This window comes from Adiantum capillus-veneris, chromosome 17 (assembly GCF_014529385.1).
Source record: "Adiantum capillus-veneris isolate H3 chromosome 17, ASM1452938v2, whole genome shotgun sequence".
In the NCBI taxonomy this organism is placed as follows: Eukaryota; Viridiplantae; Streptophyta; class Polypodiopsida; order Polypodiales; family Pteridaceae; genus Adiantum; species Adiantum capillus-veneris.
In genome coordinates this window covers 51,836,033-51,844,030 of record NC_140947.1, presented here as the reverse complement: position 1 = coordinate 51,844,030, position 7,998 = coordinate 51,836,033, and the positions used below count along the sequence as shown (strand labels likewise).

The window sequence follows — 7,998 nt, the reverse complement described above, 5'->3', positions numbered from 1 at the left end:
AGAATATGTGTACATACCTGGCGGCCCGCCCACTTACCTGGGCAACCACATTGGGCTTTATACCCCAACAACCTCCCAATTAAAGTCCAATGTGGTACTTTAAGTGTGAGAGAAGCTAGTATACAAGCTAATATACAAGAGATGTAGAGAAGTGATGTACTACCCTACCCCTAACTGCTTGCGAAAATGCTCAAAGCTCTCTGAGGGAAGTCCTTTTGTAAGTAGATCAGCAGGATTTTCTGTGGTGTGAACTTTGACAAGCTGAAGTTGCTTATCCTCGAGCATTTCCCTGATGAAATGATACTTCACATCCACATGCTTTGTCTTTGAGTGATAAACTGGATTGCGAGCCAATTGTATAGCACTTTGACTATCACAATATAACACAGGCATCTCTTCTTTGATTCCCAAATCTGTTACTAGTCGATTAAGACAAATTGATTCTTTGCATGCCTCTGATGCTGCAACATATTCAGCCTCTATAGTAGAGTGAGTAACACAATCTTGTAATCTAGAACGCCATGATACTGCTCCACCAGCCAATGTAAAGACATACCCTGACGTAGACCTTCGGTTGTCTAAGTCACCTGCATAATCTGAGTCTGTAAAACCTTTTACACTTAGCTCCTGACTCCCATAGCATATACGCATACTCTTTGTAGCTTTCAGGTATCTCAATATTCCTTTCACTGCCTCCCAATGTTTCTTGCCTGGGTTTGACATGTATCGACTTACTACTCCCACTGTAAATGCAATGTCTGGGCGAGTAGCAATCATGGCATACATCAAACTACCCACTGTACACGCATATGGAATCTTATCCATTTCAGCCTGTTCTTCCTCAGACACAGGACAATCTTGTTTGCTAAGTTTCACATATGGTGGAAATGGAACACTCAGTGCCTTTCCCTTCTCCATATTGAAACGTTGCAAAACCTTGTCAATATACTCTGTTTGAGATAACCAAATCAACTTCTTTGATCTGTCTCTCTCAATGCGCATACCAAGTATATGACTTGCCTCACCCATGTCTTTCATGTCAAACGATTTTTCCATCTTTGACTTCAAAGCTGAAATTTCTTCCAAGTGCTTGCCAGCAATCAACATGTCATCCACATACAAAATAAGGATCAGTCAACTACCATCCTTAGCCTTCTTTGTATATAGACAGTGATCGAACTCACTACGTTTGTAGCCTTGAGAAAGCATAAACTTGTGGAATTTATGGTACCATGCCCTCGGTGATTGTTTTAAGCCATAAAGACTCTTTAACAACTGGCATACCCAATCTTCCTTGCCTTTCTCAACAAACCCTTCTGGCTGCTGCATGTAAATTTCCACATCTAAATCACCATGCAAGAACGCTGTCTGGACATCCATTTGGTGCAACACCAAATCTAATATGGCAACCAATGCAAGAAAGCATCTCAATGTAGTTATATTGACCACCGGAGAGAAGACTTCATCAAAGTCAATGCCTTGTTCTTGCTTAAAGCCCTTGGAAACAAGCCTTGCTTTGTACTTTGGCTGACTATCATGAGCGGTGATCTTATACCTGTAAACCCATTTACAAGGTAGAGCTGTTTTGCCCCGTGGTAATTTAACTAGCTTCCATGTCTTGTTTTTATGCAGAGCTGTCATCTTTGATTGCATGGCCAATTGCCAATTCCCGAAGTCCTTCATTTGCACTGCTTCCTTGTAACATGAACGCTCATTGCAATCAGTCAACATGACATAGTTCATAGATGGAACAAACCTATCAGGAGGTCGCGTGACACGTCCAGATCTACGCACAATAGGTGGCTCAGGCTCAGCCACAACCTGTGGTTCCACTCTATCCTGTCCTTGCTCCTCTTGAGCCCTGACATTTTGTCTTGCACGTGCAGGTTCATCTTCTTGGAAGACAACTCTTCTAATCTCCTCAACCCTCTCTGGTTTAGAATGATATTTGGATTCATTAAAGTGAACATCATTGCTGCGGACAACCTTTCTAGATTCGGGATCCCAAAGTCTCTACCCCATCTCACCAGAATTACCATAGCCTAGAAAGATGCACTTTCTACTCTTTGGCTCAAGTTTGTTCCTAAATTCCTTTGGAATGTGAGTATATGCCTCACAACCAAAGACTCTGAGATGCTTGTATGAGGGCATTTTGCCTGACCATACCATCTCTGGCACTGAATCCTTCTGCAAAACCTTGCTAGGAGATCTATTTACAAGATGAACAGCTGTTGATACAGCTTCAGCCCAAAACCCATTTGGCAGCTGTGCATTAGACAACATACTTCTGACCATCTCTTGTATGGTCCTATTCATCCTCTCAGCAACACCATTTTGAGGAGGATTGTAAGGAGCAGTAAGTTCAAGTTTTATACCTTTGGACTCACAAAAGTCCTGAAAGACCTTTGAAACATACTCTCCACCATTGTCAGTGCGTAAGCATTTAAGCTTCTTGCCACTCTGATTCTCCACAAGTGTCAAAAACGTTTTGAAAACACTAAACGCTTCATCCTTGTGCTTGAGAAAGTAAACCCATACTTTCCTCGAGTAATCGTCTATAAATGTCATAAAGTAAGAAGCTCCCCCTAGAGATAGGTTAGGCATAGGTCCACACAAATCACTATGAACAAGTGCCAACTGTGTATCTCTTCTACTGCTTCTATGCTTATGTGGCTGCTGTGTTTGCTTACCATACAGACAATGTTCACAGAATTCAAAATCATTAAATGAAAAGCCAGGCAAATAACCAAAACGAGACAAGATTTCCATTCCCTTCTTGGACATATGTCCTAACCGGCTATGCCACAAAGAAACGTTCGGCTGCTCGGTTACATTGATTACATTTTTAGAGACATTTGATACATAAATCATGTAAAGTCCTCCAGACTTTACTCCATGTGCTACTGTCATAGAACCCTTGGATATCTTCCACATGTTCTGTCCAAAAGTGGTGACGTAGCCAGCATCATCAAGTAAACCTGTGCTGATCAAGCTCTTTGTAATTGCGGGAACATGTCTCACATTCTTCAGCGTGAAAGAAGAGCCATTCTGAAACTTCAATTGAACATCTCCAACACCTAAGATCACACATGTCTGCCGATTGCCTAGCCGAACATGATCTTTAGTGGTCACATAAGAGGTAAACCACTCCTTGTTGGGAGACACATGAAGTGATGCGCCTGAGTCTATAATCCAGTCACTCAGTGCATTTCCATCAGATGCTGTAAGAAGAGCTGAGTCCATTGTATTCTTCAAGAAGTAGATGTCTCCTGACACTAGACTGTCATCCTCTGCAACAGTGTTTGTCACATTTATTTCTTGAATCTTCAATGAGGACTTGTTCTTCTCACCATGGTCTTCAACTTTCTCTTTGCCTTTTTCTGCTTTCCATTCTCTGCAGTCTCTTTTCATGTGACCCTTCTTGCCACAATGGTAGCATTCTATGTCACTCTTGCCTTTAGCACTGCGAGACTTGCTACGAGACTGATTCCTCTTTCCACCTTTGTACTTTTCTTTGGTCCTTGCCCTGACAACTAAGACTATTCCTTTGCCTTTGTCCATTGTCTTTCTATTGGTTTCTTGAGTAAGCAGACTTCCTTCTACACCTGCTATGTTCACACCATCTGGAGGTGTAGAATTACTCAAAGCTGTGCGAAAGTGTCCCAACTTTCCGGCAATGTGATCAACAGGAACATAGCTCTAACAGGTTCATCAAACTTGACACCTTGAGCTGACAACTGACTATAGATTGTGTTGAATTCATTCAGATGATTGGACATAGGCATCCCTTCTTTCATCTTCAAGTGAACAAGCTTCTTAAGCCATTATACCTGTGAAGCTGCACTCTGCTTCTCATAAAGATCACTCAGCGTTAACCATGCTTGATAAGCCGACATCTCGTCCGCTACATTGAAGTAAACGCTTTCTGCCAAAGTCAGCATAATGGTAGAAAGTGCCAATTCATCCATTTCGCTCCATTCATCTTCGTCCATATCTTCTGGTTTTATCCCCTTGAGCTTTATAGGTTTTATCTGCTTCTTTTGTACCAACACGTGTCAAATCTGCTTCTTCCACAATGGGAAATTGGTTCCATCCAGCTTCTTGATATTGTAAAGAGCAGTGTCCTGTGATCCAGCCATAGCTACGCTTCACAGTAGTTTAATTTTCTGGGAAAAATTCGGCAGAGTTTCCCCTGTAAACTGACCCTGAACCAATATCAACCTGTCAAATGAACCAAGAAAGCTTCAGATTCTGTAGAAATTTTGGCAGAGTCTCCTTTGTAAAATGGCTCTTGTGTACTAAAAACAGACCAAAAAACAGCTCAAAGAACACTGTCTCTCTGACACTGTAAGCTGTGGGTAAACCTGTCCTGCACCTGTACTGTCTCTCATTGTCCTATCACTGTCCTGTAAGGATAGACTACGACAATGCCTCAACGGCAGTAAAGCAAAGATGCAATCCCAACTGTCCAACTCACAGTCAATACATCCTAGCTGCCTATCTAAGGGTGCTCGAGGGATCGCTCCAAGACCTGTATCACCGAAAGGATCTCAACATTCGAGAATCCCCCAGCTCAATTAAACCTCACTCGACCCTCAACAAAGGCTGCAGTAAATCTGACAGTACATAGACTTCCCACAAAGTCATACATCCACAAATTTCCCACTATATGCTCTAACCGCTGCGGCGAATGTTTGCTGCGTGACTCACAACCAGCAAACCCTCAACAGACATACATCATCTCTGACAATACATCCCATGTGGAAGTACCTGCAATGTCAGGATGAAATCTGGAATATCAAGCAGCAAACACAAGCTACCTGATGAACTAGTGGATGTCGCCTACAGTCTGTGTGTAGATGCTCCCGTGTCGTATGTGACACGCCTCCAAGAACTGTGAGCCGTCCTTCGATATGTAGACAGCCACAAATCAACACTCTGGGAGTGTCGATATCCTCAGTACCTGCAATCGTAGGCCGAAAACCCCAAATTTGCAGATTCGGATCTGCACCCGTCGAGACCACGTAGTCGAAAAAGGCTTGCGCAGACCTTTGTTGACGCCGAACGGTGGCCGAGATGACCTCAAAATGAAATTCTGACAACAACGAGCCCTTCAAGTTCGCCCACGAGATTTGGGGCCGTGTCTTCGCTTGTCGAATTTCACTCCAATCTGAGCTGGTGGCTCTAGCCTCCTGCAGTGCTGCCCCGAGCCTCGATCTGAGCTCTAATACCAGTTGAAGGAGTACGAGCGCAAGTGCGACGCGAGAGAGAGTGCGAGAAGAAGAGCACGACGATATGGTGAACTCGCTCTACTGTAATGTGTAGACCATAGTGAGTTCTTATTAGGTTTTTACAAAAGAATATGTGTACATACCTGGCGACCCGCCCACTTACCTGGGCGACCACATTGGGCTTTATACCCCAACACTAATTAGATAAGATCGAGCTAATCTAAGCATCATAGGCAATCATAAGAAGCATGAGAGAGGCATAGTGAAAAAGAATGAATCATTGATTAGTGTTAGTCAAGTCTCATGAGCAAGGAGAATCTTAAGGACTCCACAGCCACACACCTCAAGAGCTCTCAACAAATGATCTTGAGAGCCCTAATATCTTTTACACACTGTCGTATATACCTATGGTAAAAAAATGCAATGTCCAAGCACCCGAGGCCTTTAGGGCTCCACCACTTACTGAATCAGCAATCTAGTCAAACTACTGACCTGTTCTTTACAGCTTGGAACTCCCACTGAGCCCGTAACACATAAACAATATTACAATGGCTTGAAATAAATTGGGAATTTACAATACGTGACCATTTTGGGAAAATGTGAAAAATGTGTATCTCCAATCTTTACTGCTTCTTTGTATTCATCTTCGATGTGCATCCATAAGGCTCAGGCCTTTAGCAGCTTCTGTTAGCTGATGTTGACTCAGTTAATAGTCTTGAAGAGTAGGACTCAAGGTTTTAGTACATAAGAAAAGTGGGAAATGTGGAATCTTGTTGCTCAACATCTGCTTGTTTGGGCAATCCATGATCAATCTTTAATGGAGGAGGCTGCTGTGCAGAGTGTAAATGTCTCCAATATCCGCAACACACTGGCTACTATCAGGCAGCCGGGTTAGGAGTTTTTTTTGAAGAATACAACATTGCAGATGATGTTGAATTCAAAGGAAAATATGCCTATTACAAAATTGTCCAGGGTCTTAAAAGTCAGCCGCCACACCTTGTTCAAGGCAAAATCATAGCGGGCGAAGCCTAGTGTCTATGGTCGATTGAATTCATTGGTTGCATATTGCAAGAAACACCATCATATCCCTATCACAAATGAAATTAAGAAATTGGTCTACACATTTTGGAGATTTGAGACTCGCGTTTCACCCAACAAGAAGGATGTTTGCTGAAAGAGAGGTGGGGAGGAAAAGCTACATTAAACACCCTCTGTATCTCCAAGACCAAGTTGAAGCTCTTCATCGATCATAAATATGTAGCTCATGGCAAGGACAACAATTCAAGGATTGTCTACTTTGGTTTCCAGATGATGTTGCTGTCTCAAATGTTGAGTTTGCCAAGAATTACCCCTTCAAGGAGCAAAATAGATTCAATCAATGCATTGGCACTCTAGTCAGGTAACCGTTTTTGTACACATAACATACTACCGCAAGGCAAGGGAGGTAGTCAAAACAATCCACTTCTTCATATTAGATGACAAGGTGCATGACACATTGTTTGTGTAACATTGCTTCATGCTACACCATGATTGGTTACAACAAGAGGGTGTCACTCCTATGCAATATTGGGAGTGGTCCGATGGCACGGCCTTGCAGTTCAATGGAGCCATGCCTTTCTATTTTGTTGCAAGATATGGTAGACTCACATGTATTGGGATGAGATGGTTCTTCTTTGGATCAGGGCATGGCATGGGCAAACATGATGGTGCAAGAGATGTTGCAAAAAGAACCTTGACCCATGAGCAACTAAAATCGCATGAAGCTATTTTGTCGTGTGCAGTAGATGTGATTGCCTATTGCCAGGCCAACACGTCGTAGGAAGCACCTGCATCATATCCTTCAAAAGAAAGAGAATGTGACCGTGTGTTCTAGGAGGTTAAAGAGGGGGATGTGAACAGGAAAGTCAAGTGGAATTGTGCCATTGCGGAAAAATCTCTCTCTCTCTGCATGCTTTGTGTGGTCACAACCCACATGATCCAATTTCCCTTTCAACAAGAAGCTTGGCATGGTTCTGTGATGCATGCATGCACGAAAGGTGGAATCGCTGCATCAATAAAGATCGCGTGAAATCTTGGGATAATCATATTTTGTTGCCATTATCTGATGAGGTTTGGGCAAATTTTGAGACAACAGATGAAGTTTCAACAAAGGAAGGCATTGGCTATGATGGCTTCACATATGAAGGTCATCATGATGTGTTGAGTAGTAGTCTATGTGCTGGCGACACTTTTGCTATAACTCCATATGCTTCAACCAATGACGAGGATGTGGATTTCTACCTCGTCAAGTGTGTTGCAGCAAAGGAGAAGGTGGAGAAGGGGTACATCGATGAATGGAGCAATGTAATGGACATAGGCTCATATGTTGTTCAAGTACTGTATTACAAACAATTGGATGCATACACCTTCAAGCTAGACCACAAGCAACCCATGGTCCACCTACTTTCACATCTAGTGTGATGTATCAAAATACCTATAGAGCACATCCCAAGGAGAAGGCAGGTGTACCCAATCACCCTAGAAAGCTATGAAGCAATATGTAATAGCATGCCCTTCAATTTTTAAGTTGTAACCATTGGATTATCAATATAATTCTTAATACAAACAATGCAATTTTATCATAAAATTGGTTCTATGTCACTTGTGCGCACTGTGTATACATGGCTTTGGTGTCTATAACAACCAGTAACTGAGTATGCTAGCTAGCATAAATACGTATGCTAACTAGAATATAGACTATTCTAACAAGAATACATAGAATAACTAG

General features: G+C 42.4%; 1 pseudogene; it reads left to right on the top strand.

Moving 5' to 3' along the window:
- The first annotated feature begins 7,194 nt into the window (after nt 1-7,194).
- On the top strand, nt 7,195-7,796 carry LOC147437244 (uncharacterized; annotated as a pseudogene).
- The last annotated feature ends 202 nt before the right edge of the window (nt 7,797-7,998 follow it).